Source organism: Drosophila subobscura, chromosome A (genome assembly GCF_008121235.1).
Source record: "Drosophila subobscura isolate 14011-0131.10 chromosome A, UCBerk_Dsub_1.0, whole genome shotgun sequence".
Lineage (NCBI taxonomy): Eukaryota > Metazoa > Arthropoda > Insecta > Diptera > Drosophilidae > Drosophila > Drosophila subobscura.
The window spans coordinates 382,131-394,265 of record NC_048530.1 but is presented as its reverse complement, the minus strand read 5'-3'; positions in this window follow the sequence as shown (position 1 = coordinate 394,265).

Here is a 12,135-nt window from a genome sequence, read left to right as displayed (position 1 = left end):
TATTTCCACTTTTCCTGAGTTTTTAAAATCGAAATTTTCTTAAAAATACCTCAGGACCTTTGAAATGCAATACTGTTGATTTGTTGAGTTATGTGAAAAAAACCGCTACCTCTGAAAAAAGCTTACCAAAAAACTCCAGATTTTAAAAACTCTTAAAAAAAAGTTCTGTCAAAAAAAAAAATGAGAACAGCTTTTATACCCGGTACTCAGGGACATCTGTTCATTAGTGGTTTTTTCTGAAATTGTAAATTTTTGTTGCATGTGTCATCTACATCTACATACATCACTTCTCCCGCCAACACGCCCTTTTAGTTCGCCAACCTCTCCCTCTCTCGCACATTGCATGAGGCAGTGTGTGCGAGCGAGAAAGAATGAATACAACAAACAAGCATAAGCAAAGCTGCTGGAAAGGGTGGGAGGAAGCCACTGCAAATGAATTAATTCATTTTGGCTATAATAATGATCTGGGCCGATCTTAATTCGGGGATCTGATAGATATGGCCATTCTCTACTGAATTACGTTTTTGTGTTTCTCTTCTCTTCAAATTTTTAGAAATGAGAGATTTTCGCCCTTTGCGGGGGCGGAAGGAGGCGGGGCGATATCACACCAGTCTGAATGCAAAGGAGGAAGCCGGAGGAAGCCACATTTTTTTTTTTTTTATGCAGAAACTTTAGATCTTATGAAAAACGACTACCAAATGAAAATCACAACCCTTTGACACATATTTATATCTAATAATCATGCTGAAACAAGAATCATGGTATGCGCATGCCTTTAGTATTATGGAGGTGGCTTAGTACCCGTGCTGGAATCGATGATGAATCAACGCGGCTTTGTTATTATATAATAAAACAGTAATGCTGCCTTATATGCAATAGAAAATGCCGTTGATTTGTGTCTTTTCATCAGGGAAATGACCCAAAACAGACCAGAGAGAGAGCTCTAAGGGGTTGGAAAACACTGACTTTTATGCAATGTTTTGTCTTGCTCAGTCCCCAGATATGAACCATTGGGAAAATCTTTGGAGAACAGTTAAGGAATCTGTTTCTAATACGAAATCAAAGAAAAAGCTTAAAATTTTGAGGTCCTGCCAGATTTGTGGAGATGAATCCCCCAGGAAAGACGCGAACAGAAGGTTACATTTTATTTACAGGACTCTGAGTCCTTTTTTTTGTTGCCAAAAGTTTTAAAACAAATTATTAGGTTAGGTTAGGTTGAGGCGGCTGTCGGGGTTGTCAGAGACCCGACACACCTAGGCCGGTTTCGGCCCATTGTGATACCGCATGTTTCGTTCCCTTCTCCCTCGTGAGACCCTATTTTATCCATTATCCCATCCGGATGCCCTTATGAAGCCTGCGATCCGTCTGGGACTGATTGTAGACATGTCCGAAATGTCATTTAGAAAAGGAGCGCCCAAGTATTGGAGTCTCCTTCTACTGAGAGCCGGGCAGGAGCAGAACAGGTGTTCCACAGTCTCCTCCTCGTCGAGGTTTCCGGGCCTTCACTTGGGGTGTCTGCCGGCTCGATGGTCGTACACCCAGGAAAATGAGTATCGAGTAGAATGTGTAGGGAGTCCTCCCTAGAGTTTGTCCACGTACCATCAGTTCTGTTGAGATATCCCACCGAGTGGGATGTTTTTGACAGGATCTTGCGTAGCCTTTCGGCTTCTGACGTGTCCTCAATTTCGGAGCAAAATTTTTGCCAAGAGGCCCTTTTTGCTCTCCTTGTTTCTTTTTTGTATAGGGTTAGCTTACTTTTGTAATTTTCCCAATGCGCTACCTCGCTGCTGCTTTTGGCTCTGTTAAAGAGAGTCCTGCAGTCTTTCCGGAGGGTATCTATGTATATGTTTAGACCACCAGGGCGGTTTCCGTGAAATTGTCCACAAGACGATGAAGATCGTCTTGTGTGTCCGGGCATTTTGTGGCTAGGGGAGTAATTCCTCCATTTTTGCACTATACGTATCCCAGTTGGCTTTTCTTGGATTTATATAGCTAGTGGGTATGGTGCTTTCGAGCGATAGGATTGTCTCGATGTACCTGTGGTCGGAGAAGGAGTGGTCCTCTAGGACTCTCCAACTGTTCATTATGTCTGACAGTTTGTGAGACAATAGAGTGAGGTCAATAACCTCTTGACGGTTTTTTATGATAAAAGTGGGGTCATTACCCCGATTACCAATAATTAGGTTGGAGTTTAGGATGAAGCTGAAAAGTGACTCACCCCTTACATTTGTATCCGAGCTCACCCATTGGGTGTGATGAGCGTTGGCATCGCAGCCTATTAGTAGGCTTGTATCCGACCTCTCGCTGTCGCTGGCCATCTTGCGAACGAGGCCACTGGGAGGATCGCTTTCCTCATGAGCCATGTAGGACGACACCAGGTTCAGGCGTGTCCCTTGTAGCTCTAGGCTAGCCGCCGTGTTGTCGCCATTGCTAAAATTGTGGAGCAGAAAGATATTTAGGTGCTTTCTTGCCAATATGCAGGTTCTAATTTTACCTTCCGTTTGGGCTACAATCAGCTTGTAGTCCTTCGTCGCTAATCCACAGACCCTGCCTCCTACCACCCAGGGCTCTTGGATTAGGACTATGTCCCCTCCGCTCGCGACTAAGCGGAGTATCAGGGCAGCGGATGCTGCTTTACAGTGGTGGAGATTTATCTGCAGAAGCCTCAGAGACTTCATTAGAGTCATTCTCCACCACTGTTATATCGGCGTCCGAGTCGTCGAGGATCTCGTCCCGACACAGCGCCTCAAAATCGAGCATCAGCTCCGTCTCCGAGGAGTAGCTCTCCAGGGCCGGCTCCGGCTCCGGCTCCGGGTCTACTTCGGGTGCCTCGATCTCCGAGACAACGTCCTGCTCAACTGGGTTGTTGACAGAACGCGCCTCGGCCGCTGCATCCGACTTATAGACCTTCATGGTCACCGAGCTGAGCCCGAAGTTAAGCTCTCCCCTGGCTGCCTCGATCGGGGCTAGCGATTCCTTGTTCAGGATAACAACCGCCTGATTTGTGGGGCCCTTTGATGCCTCCACTTTAACCACCTTCCAGTCTGAGGTTGGCAGTATGGGGTTGCATCTCTGCAACATCGTGAGGATCCGCTCTGGCTCCTTGAAAGTGGCCGGTACCCATATACGGGCCCTTGGTCTACTGGGCACCTCGCTCTAGTCCACAGCGACGAGCTTCGCCCCGGCGTAGACCTCACCGATTTGCGCCACCGCAGCTTTGTATAGCTTTACGGAGCGCTCATCCTCGCAGGCTACCAATTTGATGCTCCCCTGGAACAATCCCATGTCTTTGCAGACTGGGGGTGGCCCGGGATCCTTCAAATTATTAACCTTTGAATACAATTAAAGGAAACTATAGTAATGAAAAATTGGGAAATTTTCTTATAAATTTGAAGTTCTTTGAGCTTTTATAAAATTGGTGCTATTTGTGTTGCCGCCCAAATACCGGAATAATTTCCTCTTCCTTCCAAATATTTCCAACTTAAGCCATCAAAGCATACCATTCCTTTCGGATAAGTTGAATTAAGCCTCAAAGTTGATATAATAGTTATAAAAACTTTCATAAGAACCACTGTTTTAACAAAATATCTCAAAGAAAAAAATTATTTTCATGGTGCTATTTTAAACGCCGCAGGTGTACTTACATACATATGTACATACATATGTATACTGTCGAATGTACTTAAATCTGAATTGGAAGTTCAGGCTTCCTTCTCTTTATAAAATTCGGCTGCAGGCTGCGCGTCTCGTCTCGGTTCCAATTCTGTCGATAACTAAAGTCGTTTAATTCAGGCAGCATGGCTTCATAATATAGGATTTCTTCGTGAAAGCCTGCTTAAAACTTAAGGTGCCCACCACTTTATTTCAATGTCTGTGGGACGTTCGGAGCCAATCTAAAGCGTAAACAATTTACCTTATACTGAAAAGTATCATTTACTTGAACTCATCGTTGAGCTCGAAGAGTTTTCACTCCCAACATAGTCGTTTTACGAGCTCTTGTATTTGAGAAGCACAACGTCGATTTCACTCGCTTGGGAATTTTTACAAGCGCTACAAGCACGTCATGTTCATGCGGTAGCTGATTTTTAACGATTGAAGTCTGAAGACAAAAAAAGCAATATACATACATATGTAAGTGAAAACAGGCTTCATAGATAGAACGAGTTTGATATGCACATGTATAGAAAATAATGATAACACGATTGATTTTTTGTATTGTATTACTTTTATTATTTCCATTGATGGTGTGTCTGGCATAATTTATTAAAAATAATTTTGTTAATTGTTTTTGGCTTTTGGGGTTTCTTATTTAAATATACATACATACGTACATACATACAATATATAATATATGTATTTTAATTGGTTTCCTGTTTTAGGCTTAGTTTAGTTTTACAATTTATTTTAACGTTTTAGTTCATTTTTTAGCTAAAAAAAAAAAAAACCGTTAGATTAACTAAGTCGACACATCTTAATATATTTCAAAAGTTTCATAGTTTTATATAATATCTTGGTTTGGATTTCTTGAGCCTTATCTTTCGCTTACCTTGGTCAGCAGGGAGCACGAGTCGTATGATAGTAGAGTAGGTTACTGTGGAGGATACTATGATCGTATGCTACATGACCAAGTATTCAATATTTAGTGTATAGTGGGCAGGCAATTAAAAATCGTTGAAAGAATGGTGGTTCAAGTTTCAGTGTGAGCACTGCCCCTTGACTGAGTAGTAAATTTGATCAGACCAGAATTGTCTGTTTGTGAAGAGTTTAACATGCTTAATGATATCGGTAATATGTATTGCTTAAAATAAATATATATTTTTTTATTTCTGATTCACTTTTTTTTTTATTTTTCACGCTAAAATCTCAATACACAATTCAATTAAATCCTATGACGAGTTCCTTATTGAAATAGGTATATTCCATTTATATTTGTTTACCTTCGAGTCTAAATCGGCTTATTCGCCTTCTAAGACGTTTGGTGCACAAAAACAGGATTTTATCAACAAGTCTTACAAGTACGTCTAGCATAGAGCTAGAAGTGCAACCGAGCGATTTGACCCAACTGCGATCTGCTCGACTCGGTTTTCTTTGCGGATCTGTTTTCCAAAGCCTGGACGAGCCGGGAATCTACCGACTGTCATAATCTCGTATATGACTATATATGTACATATATACACAGATATATGCATGTATATATACAGAAATATTCACGGTTACATGCGTGTGTTGCGGGACACCATTTGACGATCTTTTAAAAGAAGTCGTCAAAAGTTTTCGATTATGTCTGATATTGAAGCATTGGTGCCGATAGGTTCGGATGATGCGACGAGTTCATCCGTAGGGTAGATAGACTCTTGTTGTACCACTCAGCTTCCGGGGACATGCCTGAAAAAAGGGCAAAGAGAGTTAAAAATCGTTCATCATTTTCAAATTAGTGGTGACTGCCAAAGACAATACAGGAAGGGTCGAGACGGCGGGCGGGTGAGACAAGGAAATTCATTTCAGATGCTAATATCCTGGTAAGCTCTTCGCCACGGCAATAACTATCTTTACGGCCACGTAAAATCACCCAATTTCGTTCCATGCTCTTCTTCGATTTAAGTAATCCGATAAAAATTACGTTTACGGAAGCGACTTCGCTCATAAACAAAAATCAAATTGTAACTTCCAAACCTTCGCATCCACAGCGGTAATTAATTTACATAACACATTAAACATGAGATCCACTGATAAGTGGTGATTCAAAACGAGGAGGGGATGCAATTTACGTGGGATCGTAAATTTGTTCTTGTATTTTTTTTTCAGCCTGATTTACGTGTGCTTTACGATAACGAAAACCAATAGTCGAACTCTAAAAAGACTTCAAATTCCGTCTTGACTGTCGATGAAGTATAAAGAAAATATTGCAGAATAGTCGATTATAAGTACCTCCGACGCTGGCTATTCTATCATGAAATTAGCTGATTTGTGCTTGATGACGATGAATGAAACCACATTTTGTAAAACAAAAGAACTATGGAAGAAGACGGGAATGGAACAAAGGGATTTGTTGCTCTATTTTTCATTTTTTTATAGAGCTTTTGGGTGCTCTTCATCGCACCATCAAAACCCTCAATGTTCTCCTCCCATATGTCGAGCAGTATTATCAGGAATTCAAAACAAATTGCTCATCTAATGATAGGATTAGTCTTAATTTTAAACTTTAAACTATTTATGTTAACCTTTACAGTGCTCAACCAGACGAACATTTTTGATTGATTTGGAGCTTTGAAAAGTCTTACCGACTTTTTTTGTTCTATGGCAGAACTTTTCTACGAGTAATTGAAATGTAGTAGTGTAGTATGTAGTGTGTATTGTTTATAAGCTTTTATCACAGGTAGCGTTTAGTGGTTTTTCGTTGGTCTTTATATTTTTCGTGCATAGTTGCATCAATTAAGCGTCGTTTATGGTATCTTTCATAATCCGTTTATCAACGCAGACGTCAAAATGTTGTATCCCTAAAAAATTATCCATTTCTAATTTCAAAGCCAGAGGAAAAAGCAGGAAAGCGTTTATGCAAAACTATTTTCAGAATGACAAAGTTCTTTACAACTATATGTAAGATACTTACATAAGCTATGTAAAATCGAAGAAGGACGTGTGATTCGCTTCTTAAGCGTCACAACTTTTATACACCGTACTCTTTGTACCTTAGTGGATTTTTCTAAATTGTACATTTTTACTACATATGTATATATGTCATCTACATATCTACATCACTTCTCATGCCAACACTCTCTCTTCGCTCGCCCCCCTCGTCTAGAGCCACACATTGCACGAAACAGAGCGTGGAATGAGGGAACAAAATATTTCTGCCAAACTTCATATAAAAAAACCGAGCCAACAATTTTTGGCTCGACTTTTCTCTTGAGTATCCAGCAACATTGACAAAATCTACAGATTCTTATCGATATATCGATACAAAGTGCGTGTGTGGAATGAGAGAACAGCTGGTGCACAGGCCCAAAAGATTTGGTTGACAATTATTCCGGGGGTTAAGAGTGAAAAATGGAAGAAACAACTGTGCGCAAAAACGTAGATGAGAGTCGAAATAGATCGAAAAAATAATTCTCCTATGACTTTATTGAAAATTATATCGTTTCACTGAAAAGGTTTAAAAAGCCATTTAAAAAAAATGCTGCCGACGTTGTAAAAAAATTCTCAGGAAAATTCAGCTGAGATCTAATGTGGGCATGACTACTGTATGATACTGGGGAGAAATACCCCAACATATGTAAAAATTTATGTACATAGATATGTATGTACAGTTGCGGCGAAAATAATAGCACCGCGTGGTACAACAGTTTTTATTGTTTAACAAAATGGGTTCTATCACTAAGCAAACAACATATAGAGTGGTCAGAGCACAGAAAAACCTGCTGCCTAATCAGTTTAGTGGATTGGCTCCCAGAGAGAGAGAGCTTGGCGTTGGCTCTCTTGAGCATTGAACGCAAAGCGACTCTCGCAAAAACAAAGTTTTGTTTCCTCTTCAAGTCTGTTTCGCAATTTCATGTGTGCGGTGACACATATGTATGTATGTACATACATACATACATGATGGCAATGCGTATATCCATTCTCGACTTCATATGCTTTTTTATTTTTAGCGCTTGAGACGTTTTTGGCATTTTTGTCTTGCTTCTGAGATCACATACCCTTCCTTCAAACTTACGACTTTATGAAGCAGCTTGCCCCAAATAAAAATAAATGGATTTTGTGTATCCTCTCTATGCTCATATATGTATTTCTTAAATACATTTAGGATGAAAGGGATTAACGGTTATAAACATCTAAATATGTATACATATAACGACAATTGACTTGCGTTGCAAATATTTTCCATTAGAGTATTCAGCGTACACTGTGTGAATGATGATTTCTTACAACTTTGGCGGCTCCCAATAATTTAGGCAATTTTTCGAAAAAGAAGCGAAATTGAACGGCAACAAAAAGAGCACCAACATTTTTATTTCATGAAAACTTTTACTTTTACGAGCTTTTTGATATATTATGTTTTTGATTGATATAATATTCGGTAGCTTAAGTCTTTTGAAAACAGACAGCTACAAAATATTAGTTGTTTTGGGTCGTCGAAAGCACTTTAGGGTAGAAAAAAGCCAAAGGAAAATAGTAGGTTCCTCATCTAAAATGACTCGTATTGCTTTAAAACATGTATCCAACAAGAAACTCGTGAAAGAATTGGCGCAATATCCACATTTCCGTTGAAAATGCTGGTTTCTCAGTGCAAGAGGGGTCCTTTAAAGCCTGGCCGGCTTTAATGCTGCCTTATATGCAATAGAAAATGCCGTTGATATGTGTCTTTTCATCAGGGAAATGACCCAAAACAGACCAGAGAGAGAGCTCTAAGGGGTTGGAAAACACTGACTTTTATGCAATGTTTTGTCTTGCTCAGTCCCCAGATATGAACCATTGGGAAAATCTTTGGAGAACAGTTAAGGAATCTGTTTCTAATACGAAATCAAAGAAAAAGCTTAACATTTTGAGGTCCTGCCAGATTTGTGGAGATGAATCCCCCAGGAAAGACGCGAACAGAAGGTTACATTTTATTTACAGGACTCTGAGTCCTTTTTTTGTTTGCCAAAAGTTTTAAAACAAATTATTAACCTTTGAATACAATTAAAGTAAACTATAGTAATGAAAAATTGGGAAATTTTCTTATAAATTTGAAGTTCTTTGAGCTTTTATAAAATTTGTGCTATTTGTGTTGCCGCCCAAATACCGGAATAATTTCCTCTTCCTTCCAAATATTTCCAACTTAAGCTATCAAAGCATACCATTCCTTTCGGATAAGTTGAATTAAGCCTCAAAGTTGATATAATAGTTATAAAAACTTTCATAAGAACCACTGTTTTAACAAAATATCTCAAAGAAAAAAATTATTTTCATGGTGCTATTTTAAACGCCGCAGGTGTTACATATGTATACTGTCGAATGTACTTAAATCTGAATTGGAAGTTCAGGCTTCCTTCTCTTTATAAAATTCGGCTGCAGGCTGCTCGTCTCGTCTCGGTTCCAATTCTGTCGATAACTAAAGTCGTTTAATTCAGGCAGCATGGCTTCATAATATAGGATTTCTTCGTGAAAGCCTGCTTAAAACTTAAGGTTCCCACCACTTTATTTCAATGTATGTGGGACGTTCGGAGCCAATCTAAAGCGTAAACAATTTACCTTATACTGAAAAGTATCATTTACTTGAACTCATCGTTGAGCTCGAAGAGTTTTCATTCCCAACATAGTCGTTTTACGAGCTCTTGTATTTGAGAAGCACAACGTCGATTTCACTCGCTTGGGAATTTTTACAAGCGCTACAAGCACGTCATGTTCATGCGGTAGCTGATTTTTAACGATTGAAGTCTGAAGACAAAAAAAGCAATATACATACATATGTAAGTGAAAACAGGCTTCATAGATAGAACGAGTTTGATATGCACATGTATAGAAAATAATGATAACACGATTGATTTTTGTATTGTATTACTTTTATTATTTCCATTGATGGTGTGTCTGGCATAATTTATTAAAAATAATTTTGTTAATTGTTTTTGGCTTTTGGGGTTTCTTATTTAAATATACATACATACATACATACATACAATATATAATATATGTATTTTAATTGGTTTCCTGTTTTAGGCTTAGTTTAGTTTTACAATTTATTTTAACGTTTTAGTTCATTTTTTAGCTAAAAAAAAAACCGTTAGATTAACTAAGTCGACACATCTTAATATATTTCAAAAGTTTCATAGTTTTATATAATATCTTGGTTTGGATTTCTTGAGCCTTATCTTTCGCTTACCTTGGTCAGCAGGGAGCACGAGTCGTATGATAGTAGAGTAGGTTACTGTGGAGGATACTATGATCGTATGCTACATGACCAAGTATTCAATATTTAGTGTATAGTGGGCAGGCAATTAAAAATCGTTGAAAGAATGGTGTTTCAAGTTTCAGTGTGAGCACTGCCCCTTGACTCAGTAGTAAATTTGATCAGACCAGAATTGTCTGTTTGTGAAGAGTTTAACATTCTTAATGATATCGGTAATATGTATTGCTTAAAATATATATATTTTTTTTTATTTCTGATTCACTTTTATTTTTATTTTTCACGCTAAAATCTCAATACACAATTCAATTAAATCCTATGACGAGTTCCTTATTGAAATAGGTATATTCCATTTATATTTGTTTACCTTCGAGTCTAAATCGGCTTATTCGCCTTCTAAGACGTTTGGTGCACAAAAACAGGATTTTATCAACAAGTCTTACAAGTACGTCTAGCATAGAGCTAGAAGTGCAACCGAGCGATTTGACCCAACTGCGATCTGCTCGACTCGGGTTTCTTTGCGGATCTGTTTTCCAAAGCCTGGACGAGCCGGGAATCTACCGACTGTCATAATCTCGTATATGACTATATATGTACATATATACACAGATATATGCATGTATATATACAGAAATATTCACGGTTACATGCGTGTGTTGCGGGACACCATTTGACGATCTTTTAAAAGAAGTCGTCAAAAGTTTTCGATGATGTCTGATATTGAAACATTGGTGCCGATAGGTTCGGATGATGCGACGAGTTCATCCGTAGGGTAGATAGACTCTTGTTGTACCACTCAGCTTCCGGGGACATGCCTGAAAAAAGGGCAAAGAGAGTTGAAAATCGTTCATCATTTTCAAATTAGTGGTGACTGCCAAAGACAATACAGGAAAGGTCGAGACGGCGGGCGGGTGAGACAAGGAAATTCATTTCAGATGCTAATATCCTGGTAAGCTCTTCGCATGGCAATAACTATCTTTACGGCCACGTAAAATCACCCAATTTCGTTCCATGCTCTTCTTCGATTTAAATAATCCGATAAAAATTACGTTTACGGAAGCGACTTCGCTCATAAACAAAAATCAAATTGTAACTTCCAAACCTTCGCATCCACAGCGGTAATTAATTTACATAACACATTAAACATGAGATCCACTGATAAGTGTTGATTCAAAACGAGGAGGGGATGCAATTTACGTGGGATCGTAAATTTGTTCTTGTATTTTTTTTTCAGCCTGATTTACGTGTGCTTTACGATAACGAAAACCAATAGTCGAACTCTAAAAAGACTTCAAATTCCGTCTTGACTGTCGATGAAGCATAAAGAAAATATTGCAGAATAGTCGATTATAACCTTCAGAATTCTATCATGAAATTAGCTGATTTGTGCTTGATGACGATGAATGAAACCACATTTTGTAAAACAAAAGAACTATGGAAGATGATGGGAATGGAACAAAGGGATTTGTTGCTCTATTTTTTATTTTTTTTATAGAGCTTTTGGGAGCTCTTCATCGCACCATCAAAACCCTCAATGTTCTCCTCCCATATGTCGAGCAGTATTATCAGGAGTTCAAAACAAATTTCTCATCTAATGATAGGATTAGTCTTAATTTTAAACTTTAAACTATTTGTGTTAACCTTTACACTGCTCAACCAGACGAACATTTTTGATTGATTTGGAGCTTTGAAAAGTCTTACCGACTTTTTTTGTTCTATGGCAGAACTTTTCTACGAGTAATTGAAATGTAGTAGTGTGTATTGTTTATAAGCTTTTATCACAGGTAGCGTTTAGTGGTTTTTCGTTGGTCTTTATATTTTTCGTGCATAGTTGCATTAATTAAGCGTCGTTTATGGTATCTTTCATAATCCGTTTATCAACGCAGACGTCAAAATGTTGTATCCCTAAAAAATTATCCATTTCTAATTTCAAAGCCAGAGGAAAAAGCAGGAAAGCGTTTATGCAAAACTATTTTCAGAATGACAAAGTTCTTTACAACTATATGTAAGATACTTACATAAGCCATGTAAAATCGAAGAAGGACGTGTGATTCGCTTCTTAAGCGTCACAACTTTTATACTCCGTACTCTTTGTACCTTAGTGGATTTTTCTAAATTGTACATTTTTACTACATATGTATATATGTCATCTACATATCTACATCACTTCTCATGCCAACACTCTCTCTTCGCTCGCCCCCCTCGTCTAGAGCCGCACATTGCACGAAACAGAGCGTGGAATGAGGGAACAACAT